Source organism: Macadamia integrifolia, chromosome 1, assembly GCF_013358625.1.
Source record: "Macadamia integrifolia cultivar HAES 741 chromosome 1, SCU_Mint_v3, whole genome shotgun sequence".
Taxonomy (NCBI): Eukaryota; Viridiplantae; Streptophyta; class Magnoliopsida; order Proteales; family Proteaceae; genus Macadamia; species Macadamia integrifolia.
In genome coordinates this window covers 21359970-21378810 of record NC_056557.1, presented here as the reverse complement: position 1 = coordinate 21378810, position 18841 = coordinate 21359970, and the positions used below count along the sequence as shown (strand labels likewise).

The following is an 18841-nucleotide window of genomic DNA, read 5'->3' as shown; positions in this document are numbered from 1 at the left end:
AACCGCTAGCGGAAGCTACTGTTGCGGACTGTCAGTGAGAAGTAACTTAGGTAAAATATGATTTATTATTAGTTTTAGTTAAAAGAGTAAAAATATCATTTCAAATCCTTACTTAAAGGAAATTGCCGGTAGGGGTCTGAGCGTAATTTGGTGAAAGAGAGAGGGTGTTCCTATAATACTTGCATTCTCCAAGGGGTGGCACTGTAAATTACTCTTTAATTAATTAATTTAATCCAATTAAATTGGGTTTGACGACATACATTAGAATGCAAAATATCTAACAGGTAATGCATAGGGCATAAATAACATATGTGGATTTGTAACTTAAAGTTTAAGGCACTAATTAAATTAGAAAAAAACATAACATAAAAATAGGCAAAAATGGTTGGTGTATTTTTAATATAAAGCTTAAGTCATTATTAACCTTATAAAGTTTGTAAGAGATTGCTAAATAGTTTACACAAACAATTACCTATTGTGATTTTCCATGTCGACATGAATTCAATGGAAACCAAGGGAAAAGCTTATTTGAAGGGTGTCCCTAATTTCTCCAACAATCAATTTGCCAAATTATCAGTATATATGGTTGAAAATTACAAATATTTGGGAAAGATTCCTAATGCAATTTTGGTGGAATATTTTCCCAAAGTACTGAAAATCTTAGTAGGCTCTGTTCGTTTACAAGGGAAATTGAAGGGAAGGGAATTGAAATTTTTTTTAAAATTGTAATCGCTACTATGTTGGAGAAAATGTTGAAAGTTGCATTGGAAGATCCAAATTTCTTGGTCTATAATTTTGATGCCAAAAAAAAAAAAAAGAGCCAAAGATGGAAGATGGGTTAATGGGAAATTCACCCACTACTTGAATCGATTTGGCCATAAGGGTAAAATTATCTTTTATATTTCAACTACTAACGGCAAACTAACACCATTAGGTATACTGGGGCTTCAAGTAAATTTGTCAATGACCAAGTAATTATCTCTATTTTTTTTTATCATATTTAGTTCTAACACTTTTAGATATTATTTTTATTTTTCTTTTCAAATCTAAGAGATTTAGAAGCAAAGAAAGTAAAATTTAATAACTAAAAGTGGAATGACTTGGAATTAGTAACATAACAATGTGAGTCATCATGATTATAGAAGATTCTTTATTAGGATCAAAATTTCAGCTCATAGATTGTTAATGGTGTAGCACATGAAGTGGCAACCTTTTGTTTCAAGTTAGAGAAAACTTTTGAAGGTTTGGGAAAAGGGGCTAGTTGTGTGACTTCGGTTGTGCACTTTTATGTAGTGACTTTGTTGTTGGGGTACTTTGCGGCTGGGGTGAATACGTAACCATAATGAAGAAACCGAGCAAGTGATCACACAACATGAGGAATTTCATATGGTTTGACACGAATGCCTACATCCACCCAAAAAAATCAGAAATTTGGAATTAATTTAACATGATTGATAATATTTTTAACCAAATGCCTTCAAACAAAAGCAAAATTAATCAGAAGGAACCTTACATGAGGGCATGTTTCAATATAATACTTATCTAATTCAAGCATTCTTTTGGTGGTTCAGGGAACCGCACTGTATCTTCACAGTAATCATATACCAAGTGCTTTTCACGCACCCATTTAAGCTGCTGGCTTTTGTGCTTACTCAACCCATTCATGGCTGATTTATCCCAGTGGTACTGCCTCACATTGCTACATTTTCCAATCTCAGTTCCGTTTTCCGGCGAAAACTCGCATGCATCTACCTTAAATGACCGGAAAGTTGAAACGAAAGGTGCATGGCTCCAGTTTGTCTTCACCATCCCTCCTTGAGTAGCCCAGTCATCAGCATTCCACAGTGAACCATAAATTCCCATGGCTTGGTTTTTGGGGTATAATACATTGGCTTCTTCCTTGTTGGCAAAGACCCGAAGGGGAACTCCATCGACAAGAAACCTGTAGAGAAGAAGAGAAAAAAATAAAAAATAAAAAATAAAAAATAAAAAATAAAAAACAAGAAAAATAAAATAAAAAAAATTGAAGAAACAGAGCAATTATACTATGATCCTTCACTTTGTCCCCCTTAACCCCCTCCTCTTGTAATAGTGCCCTCGGGGGGTGGCTGTGTCATACATCATTAGGTCTAGACTACGTGTACAATATTTATATTAAAACCTAGTCAAGAGCTGGTTTTAAATTGAAAGAGAAGGATTTTTTTTTTTTTGGATGTTAAACAGTGTGGTTTTGGTTAAATAATCCAGTTCGATTCGATTCATGGTGTCAGAGGTAGGATTCAAAACTGAATCGTTTATTAAACAGTTTCATGTATTGATGAAATCGTCTGTAAAACATTTATACTGTTTCTAAACGGTTTCATAGAAAATGTTACACCCAAAAACCACTCTCGTAGAAAAAACTACAATGACAATAATTAACTTCATCACTATGGAGATGGAGCCATGGGAATGTCAATACAAAATTTGGGAGGGCATTACTTATTCAATATATAAATCAAATGTAATCGGTATTAATAAGCTTCACCATATGATTTCATTTATGAAACCAAATCGAACTATTTAACCAAATGATTTTTATTTTAAAATCAAAAGCGAACCATTTATTAAATGGTTTCAGGATTCCAATGTAAATAACTCGATTCGATTTCGATAAACAATTTGGATTTCATTTTAATTCCCTTGACTGCATTCTTCATCCCCTAGAAGAGGATTTCCCTACATGTTAATGATGTTACTTTCTCCCTTGATTAATAGGAACTTCCATTCTGATTCAAGAAAAATGGAACTTTAACCAAAGTTTTTTTGCAAATTATAAACTATTGCAGTTCAATTCTTATATTCTTCATCTGTGACATGCACGAATATTGCAAATTATTGGCGTAGTTAATAGAGCAGGGTAATTGCTGACTTTGGCAAACCCTACACCACAATTGTTTAGTATTAGTTGAAAGCTGACAATTTTGTACCAAGTAAAAAAGCTGACAATTTTAGTGTAAGGGAATAATCAATCAATAGAGGAACAAGATATGCATAAGACAAAGTTTAGTCGTTTCTCAATTTAGTTGGAGGGGTATGGGCTTCTATATAATTTATAGTAATGGTGATAAGGAAAGAGAATGTGGGAACAAAGGGTGGTAGGGGACTGCCAAAAGGGTAGAAATGACAATATTTTTTATGAAAGAAGAAATTATATAGTTGAAGTACTAATATCAATGATAAACCACTAGCCCAGTTTTTAATAAGCTTAGCCAAGAATGATGCGGTTGGACCATAATAACCTTTGGGTTTTGTTATTAGTTATGATCATAAACCTACTGAAGGAGTTCTATGGTCATTGTGAACTATATATAGATAATTTACTTACGTGACATAGTAGTGATTCCATAGTAGAGTGTATGTATGGAAATCGGTTGTCGGATCAAACCATAGGGTATGCCTCTGCTCCCGATCTCTGGTGCCATTGACATAAACATTCGTCTGTACCAGGTATGGCTCGCCGGAAAGATTACCAAGGAACTCAAAGTCTAGCTCATCATGGCTAGGTCCATCAGATGACATCTACATATATCACATCTATATTTCAGAATCACATTCATTGAAAAAGAAAAGGACAAAAGAAAACCTTGTCAGTCTAAGTGTTCTCCACACCTAAACACAACTTGGGGTGAAAAGACTCAACTGCATGTTCGGTGCATATGGGTATTAAGATAGGCATGGAAATACTAGACTGGCAGGGTTCCCTTGCCCTAAAGATAATTATTGCTCATGGACAACTATCTATAAGTTACAGAGGAGATATATAGCTTACATAAAAAGCTGTGACTGTTCCAGCAGAATCACCTTCTACTAACTTGATCTCCAAACTTATTTAGCCAAATAGATACTTTCTTTTGGACCCAAACCCACATCCTAAATCAGCAAAAATATCCAAATATCAGATAACTCACACACAAAAACAGATATACAAGAGGGTGTTTTGTAAAGCACCAGAAGCTGTATCAAGTGTAAGCTTAATTTGGTCTCCTTCATCTACCAAGTGATCTGGTGCCCAGTTACATTGGAAGAGCTTGCTAAAGTTATGGGCACTCACTAAATTTAGGAGAATAGCTAAATATAGCAGAAATGCAGTAGAACTTGTGAGATTGGAATTGGCTGGCGACACCATTGTTTGCTATAGGCTTCAGAGGAAAACGAGGTGACATGAAATGAGTGGGGGAGTGGGGCAGTGAGAGAGAGTGGTATTATTTATACGAGCATAGATGATCCAATGGGGCTACCTACGACAGGGTGACGTGGATTCCTATAGAACAAAAGTAATAGAAGAAGGAAGGTAGTGTTGTGGTGGCCATCTACCACTTGAGACGCTGCTTAATTTAGAGCGGCGCCCCCACTGTTGGGAGAATCCAACAGCTGTTCTCCACTTTAGCTAAATTCCAGTTTATATTTTTTGGATGAGTGGTAGCAGAACGTACGTATTGCAATCTTATTTTTACTTTCTTTTAATATTAATCGTCCATTTAATATTAGATTAATCTAAACCATCTATTAGTTTTTTATATTATAACTTATTCCTAGTTTTCAGGGTGGAGAGATGACGGACGTGGTTACTTAACTTGTCTAATATTTTTTTATATAAATAAATAAATAAAAAATAAAAATCCAATATAAGCGGACTCCTCTTTCGATTCTGCTAGGAAATCTCTCTCTCTCTCTCTCTCTCTCTCTCTCTCTTGCTTTGCTCTCAAAATAGGACGAGGTAAGAAAAAAATCAACATAACTATTTTCAGGCACCGAGCATATGAGAGACTTGGCCACATATATCTAAATACCATGTTTACATATTAATCATCAGGGAAGGGATTTGGATAGTAAAGCTTGCATGTATGGCAGAGGACAAATTTGAATTTATAAAGTAAACAAAGCTCTTGAATATCTAGGATTTTATTATTACTTCTTGGGTAGATATTATTAACCTATGAGAATTTACCATGTATGCAAATATTCAATGAGATTGGTAAACAAAACTTCAACTAGACTGGACAGCACTGAAAAAGGAAGAAGAAAGAAGGAATGGCTTTGAAGAAGAAGCAAGGAGAGAGAGAGAGAGAGAGAGAGAGAGAGAGATTTCTAAGCGGAATCAAAGGAGGACTCCACTTATATTGGGATTTTTATTATTTATTTATTTAAATATTAATAATATTAAACAGAGTTGTAACTGTTTACAACTTTGTTGTAAGCAGGATTAATATATTTATCACGTGTCAATCATATCACTTACGTGAACATTCACCGGGCTCCAGATGTTCCGCATTCCTACTTTTCTGCACGTACCGCGACTATTTTGCCATATTTTTTTACTTTGGTTAATGAAATTCCAATATACTACTGGTTGCAATGGACAGTCAGTCTGCAATGGGTGGAAATGGGTGAGCTTAGAGCGTGTTACAATCTGGGTATAGAGAATGTCACTATTTAAAAAGTACCTTCTACATTACTCACAATTAGAACCAGACCCTTTACCATTTGTCTTTATTGAGTTTTGATTTAAATGGATTATTTTACCTATTTGCTTAGAACACATAAACTCAAACCCATTGTACCCTAACCCTTCACTGTGTAGAACAGAGGACCATTCACCATGAAGAATAGAGAAGGCATCGTGCGACTCCATCCCTACGATTTTGATGATCGTGCTTAATCCCTGCTAGTGCCCCACTTCGATGATCGTAGTCCATCCCTGCAAGTGACTTATTCCTTTGATTGTGCTCCATTCATACCCCAACCTGTTTTCCTTGAAGTTGTGCTCCATCAGTGAAACTAAACTTCAAACTTGCTAGTGAGTGTGGAAACTAATTGTTGTATTCTCTAATTTCACCATAGGAAAGTGAAACAATCAGAAGTTCAGTCCATTCGACAACTATGATGTTTTTGAAGTCCCATAAAATCATTAGAATAAAAAATTGTATCACAGAAACAAAAACAAAACTTGATCTTCAAAGGAGAGACCACCAGATACAGACTTGGGGCCTGTTTGATAACGTTTCAAGAAGCACGTTTCTGTTTCTAGAAATGGTAGAAATGGAACAAAAAGTGTTTGAAAAAAACTATTTCGTTTCACTTGTTTTCAAAAATAGAAATAGAACTTTCTACCTATTTATGGTTCAAGAAACGACCCAGGCGAAACAAGTAGAACTTGTTTCGCCGTTTTTGGAAACGACTCGTGGCCATTCTTTCGCTGGTTACTATCGACTTCCAGAAACATGACTTATCAAACACCTTCAATTCCGTTTCTGTTTCTAGAAATGAAAATTTATGTTTCTGCCGTTTCTTGAAACAGAAATGGCAGAAACGTTATCAAACGGGCCCTTAGAAGCAGCAATCAATTCCACCAGAAACACCTAAATACTACTACAAAGAAAAAGATAAGTGGGTAAAGAAAGTCTTCCTATTTGCACATCGTGAAGCAAGTCACCTAAACCAAGAGTTTGGGGTTGATTGCCATTTTACCTTTTTCTGATCCCATATCTTCACCTCAGTCCAAGGTTCAGCAACTTAGGAAAAGAATTGAGATACTTGAGAAGGACAGGAATATATACCCAAGAATCATCTAACAAAGGGGAAGAGCAATTAAAATTGTTAAGGGATATAAATGAGCAGCTTAAGATGATATAATCTATGACAAATAATTTTAAATCTAAGAAGTCTCCTTCACGGGATGAGTCTTAGTTTCTCCTTTTTTTATTTCACCATAGGGAAGCTGAACGTCTATGGTTAGGGTATTAAACTTCGATTTAGGGAAAAAGTATTAAAATGTTTAGGGTTTTACAATAGGCCCTAATAGGTTCCTATACAGATAACTACAACACGAAATCGAATCAAAATATAAATGATCAATTTATACTTGCACCTAGTATGCTATATAGGACCGATGCAGTTCTTCACGTTTTTCTTCTCTTGGCTATAAATCTTCTACAACCCCTCAGACCTCCTTGAGTTCTCTCATTTTGTGATAAAGTGGGGAAGAGTGAACGATGATTGTAGGGACCCAAAATCTAGTGTATATATATAGATATATCCTACACCCAAAATCCTAAACTATAATGGGTTGGGCTAGCATATCCCTAAACCTGAGAGTGGACCAAACCGAATCATACAATTTGACTCTCACTTATTTAATCAACCCGAATAATTAACTAAGCCCATAAATTCAAAAATTTTCTACTTGGTCTATATTAATTATAAGGGTGTCTTTCAAATTGGTGTGGCCATAAATACACAAACCACTCTTCTGTGATTCAGTTGAAAAATCACTCACAACGAACAACAACAGAGGATACACCTCAATATACGATATACAACTTTTTGTCATTACAAATACAAGTAAATTTTTCAACATAAATCTTTGTGGGATATTAATATAGAAAAGATGACATCCTCAAATAACATGTAGGTCTTTCATTGTGATATTAATCTTTATTGTGGTAAATCACCTTTAATCTAGGGTTAATATCTAACTTTGGCTTTTCACTTATAAACTGGGGCAAACATTGCCTTTGAGCTGTGGCAAGTATTGGCTTTTAAAATGTGGCAAAATTGCTAAAATATAAATTCTAAAATATAATCATAACTACAAATGCAAATGCTAAAATATAATAATCATAAACTCAAATGAAACCATAAAGAAATTAATAAATGGAATAACCTTATAATACAAATGCTAAAATATAATCATAATTCATAACAAATTGTACCCCAAAACATACAGGCTAAAGTTTAAAATATAAGTAAATATTCAACAAGAAGCAAAGTTCCCACTAACAAAGTATATCAAATGACTCAATATAAATGTCTGAACTTAGAGAAATCCTAACTACTATTATAGCTTCAACTTCTACTCGTTCTCTTTTGCTTATTTGTGCTTGTGAGAAGTTTAGGTTTAGGCTCCCTAAGTGCCAAGTCTAAGTCAAGAAGATCCAAATGCAATTCTAATTCCTCTATCCATTTTGATAATTTTCACCAGTAAGAATTAGGATGGAAGACAAGTAACTTGAGAGAATGGCCATCCTGCTAGGGTAGTAATAACAATACAATACATGTCAAATTTTAAAATATAAAACACAATATTAAAGCATGTGATATTATCAATGTGTTTTAAATAAGGGTTATAATTAAAATAGTATTCCTATCCTTTGGAACAGAAATTCACTGATCCTCTTATTTCTTTGTTTTAATTGTGAAAAGAATAGTAACATTACATTTGGGTAAAAGAACTCTTAAGTCAACGTCAACATATGAATATTTACCCACAAACATTGATAACATCACTTTTGGAAAAATGTCGCCTTTACTGTTGAGAAATACACAATTAAATTCAATGTCCACAAACTTTAATGACATCACCTTTAGAAAATGCCACTTTGGTGGATTTCGCTCAATCCTATCATGTTTTCCCAATTGGAGATATATCTATATGCATGGTAACATACATTTAAATGTGTCACTAGGATAACAAAAATCATACCAGAGTCACAACTGTAACTACATTTTTATCATTTGGGCTAAGAATGTACTGGTCCTTTTGCAAATCCACATTTATTGTAAACATAACAATAACTTTCGAGGCCCGCTCACCTTTGGGCTTAGAAACTTCTAGGTTACTATCATTTTCTTTAATTTGGTGATATCACTTGTAGGTAAATGTCACCAATAACCATGAAAGAATAAAATGTGCCACTTTGGTGGATTCCACCCCACCTTTTTATGGTTTCCTAAAAATATACTATGCAGCCAAGTGTATATGGAAGCTTACTCCCAGTTTAATCCAACATATTTATTTATCATATGGTGTTCCAAATATGACATGCAAGCACAAATACCATTACGTTTCTACATATTTTAGACATAAATAACTTCTTAGTATCATGGTAATGATAAACTAATGTAGAAACAAGTATAAGCATAAATATAATTCCGAAGCCGTTATGAAACAAAGACAGAACACTACATTTGTTCCATAATAGTTCTTAATTTCATCCTCCCACTGGTTTGACTAGTCATCCTCAACCCTTTAACCTAAAACCCAATTAATCCTAGGTTTTTAATAAAGGTCCAAATTTTGGAAATGATAAAGACTGAGTTTAAAATGAAATAGCCCAAATTGACCCTATCATTCTGTTATGTCTTGAAGCCCAAAATAATATTTGAAATATAGTGTGAGGGTAGTAGCCGGAAGATGATATCTCTCTTCCCCTTTGGGGAGGGGGGGAAGGGAAAGGACTTGTGTTCTGTCTTCTCTCCTCTCTTTCTCTTTCATGAGAGAGGGGTGTGTCGTGTGTACTTTGCTTGCAGGCCTCGCACCACTGTACCGTAGTTTGGAGATACATGGAGGCCTATTTCGCAAGAGTGTAAAGTTCGTCATTCGATATGGGGATTTGATAATGGTCTAATATGAGGATCGGGATTATGAAAAGGGGTTTCGAGTCACCACCTAGGATTATGGGCTTAGGACCCATGGGTGGGCCCAATTCCTAAGAAGAGGGCCCGAAAGATCGTATGGTCCAGAGATTTAGGGTGAGTGTCAGTTTGTAGAGTTGGGAAGGTGTTAGGCACCCAATCTACCCTGTTCAACCGGTCTTCCTACTAGATGCTTCAGAGCGAACATTTTTCACTATTATTCCTATTCCGCATGCAAGGCTAAATTATCACACATATGTATACTAATTGAATTTAAATGATTATATACACTAAAAGGTCAATATAAAGTCTACATTATGCTAATTTGGGTAAGAAATTATACTTGAGCTTGACCCCTATTTCGGGTCAAGAGGGGTGGATCCACTGGTTGATGCTAGTATGAACTGGTTTCTAGATTCTTCTGGCTCAGGGGAAGGTGTTCTTGACCTCCAAATTCCTTTCTCAAAAGATGCTGACTATAATAATATTCGGGCAGAGTTTCGATTAGGAACGGTTACATTCGATTTTGAATTCAGATAGAGCTTCAGCTAGGGAAGGCTATTTTCAGACTTAGGATGACATGGCACTCTGATAGAGCTTCTGTTGGGGATAAGCTATGGAAAGGCTAGACTGAGGTGGCACTCTGGCAGAGCTTTCGCTGGAAATGACTGTTTTTAAAAAGATTTCAGGGGCACTTGGGTAGAGCTTCCGCTAGGAATGACTATTTTTAGAAATATTCTAAGGGCACTCGGGCAGAGCTTTCGCTAGAAACAACTATTTTTAGAAAGATATAGATTGACCTAAAAATGGATTGAAGATCCTAAAACCCTGAAGAACACTTTGAAGATCTGAACATAACTCCAGATCTTAACAAAGATCTCTTCGTAGACCCAAAGAACCTCAAGGGGTGAGGGATTTCTACTTTTGGTAAAAACCAAAAACACTCAAAGGAGGGAAGCTAAATAAATACTATTTTGGAAAAAAATGGATTGAACTAAAAATTTGGATTGAAAATCTTCAAAGTCTCGAAGAACACTTCAAAGATCAGAAAATGATTTTAGATCTCGACGAAGATCGCTCCGATGAGCTGAAGAAACTCAAAGGGGGGAGGGGAGGAGGAGAGAGGGCAGAGCTCTCTCTCTAAGGGTGGTTGTGAGGTTGTGATGTTGGTGTGAAAAACCAAAGGGAGGGGGGATTTATAAGATCCTTAAACCAATGGGGAGGGAAAGGGGAATTCCTTAGCCAATGGGGGCAAAAAGTATTTTTTTAGACCAATGGAAAGAAAGTATGAAAATTTGGACCAATGGGAGGGAGGGGGATTTTCTTGGACTAATAGGGAAAAGGTGAAAGGATTCTTTTCCTGGGCTAATGGGAGGTTGCAGTGTCGGGTACACTGGCAGGATAGTGCATATGCACATATGCACAAGTGGGTGAAGTGTCACTAGGTCAGTGGAACACAAATCCCGATCATTGACGATGGCACACGAGGCTGGGTCGAGGTGCATGGGGCATGCATGAGTGTATGCTCGAGGGCTGGCCTGTTGTTGCACATAGGCTGGCCTGAGAGCGCTCGGGCTAGCCTACTACTATGCACAGGCTGGCCTACGTGCGCATGGGCTGGCCTACGGCTGCACATAGGCTAGCCTGTAGGTGCTCGCGGGGTGTGCTATGGGGGCTCGTGGGGCTTGCTGCTGGGGGTGTGAGGCTTGCTACGGGGCCCACGAGGAGTGTGGGGGGCACGCAAGGCTTGCATACTGGCCAGCGCGCAACATGCGTGCAGGCTGGCCTACTGGCTGGCTAGCTAGCGCACGCAGCATGCATGCAGGCTGGCCCCTAGTTAGTAAGTTTGCGTATTATATGCGTATTCGAACGTTTGATTCAAAAATCCATAATTCTCCAAACTGATGTAAAAATCTCGTATTATATGCAGCTTTTATACATCTCTGTATTATACACAGATAATACGTGTATAAATCGTGACCTAACTTCATTAATGCGTTTAGGTTAAAAAAAAAAAAGAAAGAAATCCCTCGTCTAGTCGTCCCTCCTGGCCTCTCCTATCTTGCAACGGTTTGGTGACTTTGGTTGTTGGTCGGACGACGAGTGGAACGGCGGCAGCGACAATCTCCCTTCACTATCTGTGAGTGAAATCCTCTCTTTCTCTCTCTCTCTCTCTCTCTCTCTCTCTCTCTCTCTGTGAATGGATACAATTTGTGATCCAATGAATTTATTGATTCAAATCTCAGGTCTGTTTATCACCAATTCTTAAAAGCTGATCACTGCAATTTCGAAACCCATCTTTATCATGACCAAATCAGTGGGGTGATTTAGAGTTTTTGGTTTTCTCAAAACCAGAATCGTCGGGTGTAGAATTTTATTTTCTTTCTTTTACTTAATGCTTACTTGTATACATTAACGAAAGTCAGTGGGGTGATTTTGATTTTTGAGTAGTTATTCAAACCATTAAGAAAACCAGAATCATGGGGTGTAGAACTTTATTTTCTTTCTTTTACTTAATGCTTACTGGTATGCATTAATGAAAGTCAGTGGGGTGATTTTGATTTTTGAGTAGTTATTCAAAGTTTCAAACCATTAAGTTCATGATGAAGATGATGGGTTTCGAAATCACCCCACTGGTTAAGTAAAACCACCAACAAGCCTAGCGGTTTAGTAGTTATTCACACCAAATCAGTGGGATGATTTTACTTAATGCTTACTTGTATAAATAGATTATGAAAAGTTCATGACTAGATATTTAAGGATTCCCCCAAAACATCTTATGCACAGGAGATTCCTAGCTTGTCTTTTCCTTAATTTTATTTCCCTTCTAGATAAGGTTTGATTTTGATTGGCCCAAGCCATTCTTGAATTGATCATGTTTGAATTCACAGAAGAATTATAAATATATGCAACGTTATTCCAGGCTTCCAGCCCCCACGATTTGAGGCAAAGTGAAAGGTTGGATTTTACCTTTGGTTCTTTGGTGATTCAGTAACTTTCTTCTATGGTGATTCAGTAGATGCCCTGTTAGTGCTCTATTTTCTAATCTGATTTCTTAAATATGGGTTTGGAATGTTGTTTGGGATTTTTTATTTAATTGTTATTGTTAACCTTGCTCTAATCCAGCAAGTTTTCATGATCGAAATCAAGAATCATAACCGTACTGTGCTTCTATGAACCCCTGTTGACTGAATCAATTTTCTTTATTCTCATTTCAGAACATTGTTAAACCATCAAATTGCTATTGTTTTATTACATCAGTTCTATATTAAATTCTGTATAAATATTTGAAAACCTTGATATCAAATTCTGGTTTCCTATTAAAATTTCAGTTTCCTAATTTTAACAAGAATTCTTCCTTAAATTTGACCATTTGAATATTATGAAACTTAACTGACCTGGAAAGTGTGGTTCTTTAGCATGTGATTATTGTAAATTCTTAATTAGACATAAATCTTTTTTTTTTTTTACAAGTTAATTGACTTCTAGTCTATCTTTTCCTACCTTGGCTTGTTTATATGTTAACATCTACAAGATTTGGTTTATTGTTGATTGCTTGGTATTATAGAAAGTTTATTTATTTATTTATTTTTTATTTTGTTTATTAGGAAACTAAAAAAGAATGGTTAGACAAAAAGATTAACTGTGGAAATATGTGGATGATTTAAAGGGACGCTTCAAATGTAAGTTTTGTAATAAAGAGTTTCCCGGTGGTATTTCAAGAGTGAAATACCATTTAGCTTGTAAGGAGGGTAATGATGTTGGAATATGTAGCAATGTGCCTGATGATGTACAAGCTGAGGCACTTCGGGCATTAAGTAAGGAAAACAAGAAGACTAAAATTGGAGAAATTTCTACTACATGTAATGTAAGTAGTGAAAGACATGTGGGTCAGTCTTCAAGCCTCCAACAACTGTCTGTGGATGGAATGTTTAAACAAAAAAGTAAAGATGAAGTTGATAATGATTTGGCTCAGTGTTTTATTGTAAATAACATTGCATTTAATATTATTCAAACCTCAAGTTGGATTCGAATGGTACATTCTATTTGTTGTTATGGTCCAAGTTATTCAGTACCTTCCTATTCTACATTAAGGACCAAAATAGTGTAAAATGCAAAAAAAAAATGTTGCAGAATATGTTGCTTCAGTTATAGAGTCATGGTCTATTATAGGATGCACCATTATGTCTGACATGTGGACTGATATTACGGAACGTATATTCATTAATATTATTGGATACTCACCTAAAGGGGCTATTTTTCTCAATTCTTTTGAGTGTTCTGATGTTTCTAAGACTGGATTATTTCTTAGAGATATACTTGAGCCTATAATAGAAAGGGTTGGGTCAGAGAAAGTTGTTCAACTGATTTCAGATAATGCTTCCAATTATAAAGTGGCAATTTCTTTGATAACGGAGAAGTATCCCCATATTCAGAGGATAAAGTGTGTTGCCCATGGAGTGCAGTTACTATTGAAGGATCCAGAAATCCCATAGGTAAAGAAAGTATTTGAAAAAGCAAAGTTGATTGTGACATTTATGTACAGGCATGGGATAGTTTTAGCTTTAATGAGGGAAACCACAAATAACAGAGAGTTGAAAAACCCTTGCAAGACTAGATTTGCTTTTAACTTTTTGATGCTTAAATCTATTTTTGAGGTTGAGGATTTGTTAAGAGTGATGGTGGCATCAGCAGAATGGAGGGCTAACAGGCATTGCAATTCTGAAATGTGTCCAATGGTTACTCAAATAATTCAAAATACAGGATTCTAGCTGAATGGAAGGGATGTGTACTCAATTTTAGAACCTCTTGTTATAGTTCTTCGTTCGGTTGATGGTGATGGAGCTACTAGTCCATTTTTATATGAGGCTATGCAAAGGGCAAGGAATGCTATCATAGATCGTTGTAACAGAGACTCATCAAAGTATAAGATGATATTTCAGTTGTTTGATAGTAGAAAAAAGGAAAACATATTAAACCATGTGCATGTAGCTGCTGCTTTTCTCCAGCCTTTGTTAATGTGGGAGGGAAAAATTTCATACTACAATGATGACGTTGGGGAGGCAATGGTTCATATTGTAAGAACAATGATTTTTCCACATGATAAGAAGCAATTTGCGATGGAATTGAAGAAGTATTACGAGAAATATGAAAAGCTATTTAATGATATTTCAAAAGAAATGATTGATTCTCATCTACGTAAGTAAAAATTCCTATACAATTTTTGTTATTATTTCATTGCTCTTTAATTTTTATAGTTTGATAATAGATTTGTTTTCTATTCTAATTTTTTATTCTTTGTTATTTCAAGGTTGATGGTGGGATATGCATGGAAGTTCTGTTCCTTTGCTTCAAAAGGTTGCTATTCGCATTTTGAGTCAACCTTGTAGTTCATCATCATGTGAGAGAAATTAGAGTGCTTTTGAAACAGTGCAAACCAAGAAAAGAAATAGACTCACTCCTGACATGTTGGAAGATTTGGTTTATGTAAGGATGAATGCTCTTATGAAAATCAAGTCAAAAGACATTGAGAAGTTTAGTAAATAGTCAATTAATTTAGATAAACTTGTTGATATTCAAATAGATGAAGATGTCGAAGTTGAAGATGAAGCGGGTGCACGAAGGGAATATGATCAGACATTGCTTGATAGAGAACTTGGGATTGGATTTGCGCTGGATTTTGATTATATGAACACTCCAATTTATAGTGGCACTCTAAGTCAGCTACATAATATCACTCATACTCCTTTCACACATGATACAGAGACACAAGCACCATTTGATATGAACAACTGAAGTTTTTTCTTCTTTATTGCATAGACTATATTTTATGGATTTTATAGGTTTTGTAGATTTCACTGCTTCTTTAATACATGGACCATTTGATATGATATTTTTTTATTATATCTTTTGTATTTTATGGGTCATATGACGGATGATATTTTGATTTGTTAAATGATTGTTCTAGACAGATATATATTATTATTTTCTATGATAAATGTAGAAATTATTCCAAATTGGATTTAAATGCTCATAGAAGCATGGAAGATTAGAATTTAATTGCAAACAACCAGTTTTTTAATCTTCTTAATACCAAAATAAGCCCGTATTTTTGCTCCCAGATTTTTACAGGGCAGCCGTATTAAACACGTATCGTATCATTGCCGTACATGATTTATTACGTCGGATTATTGAAAAAGTATTATTGCCGTATGGTTCATTTAGTTGTCGTACGTATCTGTTCCCATATAATTGCCGTCCTCAAACTTACTAACTATGGTCGGGATTGAGCCCCAACGAAAATCCCAATACATGGGCTAAGTATTGGCCGACTGGTGGGTGGTCATAGGTGGGTCAGACCCCCCAGTGTGACCTACCACTTTGATCCTTAGATATTTTGACCCCACTATAAATAACATTTATTACATTTCTTTCTCGACATTTATTTTTTACCCGGTGGGTGAGAAAAGTAAAGAAGAGAGAGAAAAGAAGGAGAGAGAAGGGAAGAAGAAGGAAGAAATGGGGGAGAAAATGCTCGTTGTGCATCTCCGTGGTTGAATCTTTCAATTTCAATGCCGGATTAACGATCCTCATCTCGAGATCTACGATTTTAGGTGAGTAAAGTCCATATTCCTTAAACCCTTATGATACCCTAAGTGAAACCCTTTGATTTGGGTAGCAATCCTTTGGATATTGTTATTATCTCTTGAGAATGTGAATCTAAGGTTTAATAAAGGTCCTACATGTTATTTGTGAAGGATTTAGAGGAAAACTTGTAAGATTTGTGAAGCATTTGTTGATCTTTTGAGCTAAAGAGAAGATTTGGGGTTTTGAGGTGTTCTTGAGCAAAGAGGTAAGATCCATGCTTGAGACTTTAGATCAACCTTAGATCTATGATGGAATCATGATTTGGAGCCTTAGATTTATGGAAAATGTGGTCAAATCGACCAGTGGTGGTTTCCCCAAAGTGGGGTGAAGAATGGGAGAGAACAGTAAAATCCCGATTCTGACTGGTGGGTGCCTGGGAATGATCAGACCCATCAATCCAGCTCCCGCCTATCCTAGGTTGGCTGCTAGCTCAACCAATGAGAAAGATAGTTGGATGATTTGACTCACAGCTCCTGGCCCGTCCATCCAGGCAGAGTCCCTGAGTCAAGCGGTGAGCAAGGACTGGTGGGTGCCTTGCCCACCGGTTGACCCACTAATCCGACTTCTCGGGTTCCGATTGGGTCCAAATTTGTTGGGTAACCTTCTCTTGTGATTCTAAACACATTGGGATCATCATACCTCATTGGTTATGACCCTAAAGTGAGGCATACTAAATCTAACTCTTTTATGATAGGTTGTTCTAGGAACTCACGTCATCGCACGCCGGATCTTCTTCTTACCAAGGGTGATCTTTGTACACAAATAGGTAAGAGGGAAGAGGACATTGCATCATTTTATTCTAGTTGTAGACTAGCCATTTCATCATAATATTATTATTGTGTAGACTAGTCATCCACGAGTGCCATTGCATACATTGACGTGGGCATTATGAAATTCATTTATGATTTGATATGCTGACATCTTTAATTGCTAAATGCCTATTCATGCTTGTGATATGAGATGGATGACTTTAAACTATTGAATATAATGCTTTGTTAGACTAGATGCTGCAGTCTGCTTGGACACGAATGCATTGGTGGCCCATGGAATGGGATGCGGTGGCACTATACAGTCGTACTATCTCACATAGGAGCATACGGTTAGGAATGACATATCCCTGTGCTACGACCTTTCACAGTAGGGGGTTTAGGTGTTGGGTATATCACTGGGGGGAAGCCTGAGGTTGTGTACCAATGGTGGGTAACTTCGGTGATATAACAAGAGGGCTAATTATACTGATTTTAAATTAATGTAGGGCAAGACCCATTTTACTTCTGATTCCCACGATTGGCCTTCTTCGGCAACCCTATGGGCATATCGTGGGATGGAGTTTGTGGCTCGTACTCGGAGCATACGCGCACTGTGGTTGCAAGTAGCACATGACTTATGACTTAGAATTGTTGTCTATGTGGACTAAGATAATAAAATGAATTACATGCATTTAGGTTCATTTGTAATGCGCATACTTGTCTGGTCATTCTTTTCACTTACTGGGCTAGTGAGCTCATGTGTACCACTTTTTAGATGATCTTGCAGGTTATCTGGCTGAAGAGCTAGAGCTGGGACCCACAGTGGAGTTTCCAATTGAGGACTGGTGGGTCTCTGAAGATCTTGGGCATAGGGCCAAGTGCCCGTGCGATAGGTGTGTTGTGGCGGGTCAGCAACATTGATACCAACCCAAATTTCTTTTGATTATTTTAAAATGTTACCCCTTTTGTGCTCTAGATGTTTAAATTGTATTTCTTGTGTATATATCATGACTATGGGCCCAATCTCATGCCTATGTAATACAATTTGGGCATCAAGAGTATTGGAGTATTTACAGGTAAATACGTGTAAGACTTCCGCTGAATTACAGAATCTTCTTAGTTTAGAGTGTGTATGATGTGCTATGGTTGCTGTATTAGATGAACCAGACAAGTTTTGGGTTAACAGGAGTTAACTCGATCACCGGTCTGGTTCTATATGGAATAGGGTGTGACATATAAGATCAGGCCACTCGGAACCGATTTAAAGACATTAGGCCACTTAGGGCCGGTTCAATGAGATTGGGCCACCTGGGGCTGGTTCAATGAGATTGGGCCACCTGGGGCTGGGTCAATGAGATTGGGCCACCTAGGGCCAGTTCAATGAGATTAGGCCATCTGGGGCCGGGTCAATGAGATTCTTTCTTTCCTTAATTTTTTCTGTTGATCGGGATTCTTGAATTTCAATTATGGGATTTGAACCTTGAATTTAGGCCCTTGAATCTTAAATTTTGGCCTTTGATTTGGAATCTTGAATTTTGACTTTTGATTTGGAATCTTGCTCTTTGGCTTTTGATTTGGAATTTTGAATTTTGGCTTTTGATTTGGAATCTTGATTTTTGACTGTCATGTGATGCAATTTCTATCTACCAATTTCATTTTCACTTTCCCTTTTCATGTGATATAATTTTCATCTACCACACAAATTTTGACTTAGATTTCACCTTCCACTTTCATCTACCAATTAAATTTGCTTTGCATTTCACCCTCTACTTGAATTTGATTTTTACCTTCCCATTTTAGGTGATGTAACTTTCATCTGCCAATTAAATTTCACCTTCCACTTGAATTTGATTTTCACCTTCCAATTTCATGTGACATTATTTTTACCTACCACAAGAAATTACTTTTAATTTCGTATTTTGTGGTAAGAACCTTTGAGTTGCACCTTGGAATTAGAATCTCAATTTTTTTTTTTTGGGAAAATAAAT

General features: G+C 36.4%; 1 long non-coding RNA gene and 1 pseudogene across 1 annotated transcript; one reads left to right on the top strand and one right to left on the bottom strand.

The window, feature by feature from the left end:
* Positions 1-1136: 1136 nt before the first annotated feature.
* On the bottom strand, positions 1137-4168 carry LOC122072017 (annotated as a pseudogene).
* Positions 4169-11465: 7297 nt separating this feature from the next.
* On the top strand, positions 11466-15360 carry LOC122077413. Its single transcript, XR_006139787.1, has 2 exons — positions 11466-11596; positions 14768-15360. It is a non-coding gene; the product is annotated as an uncharacterized LOC122077413 (long non-coding RNA).
* Positions 15361-18841: the final 3481 nt, after the last annotated feature.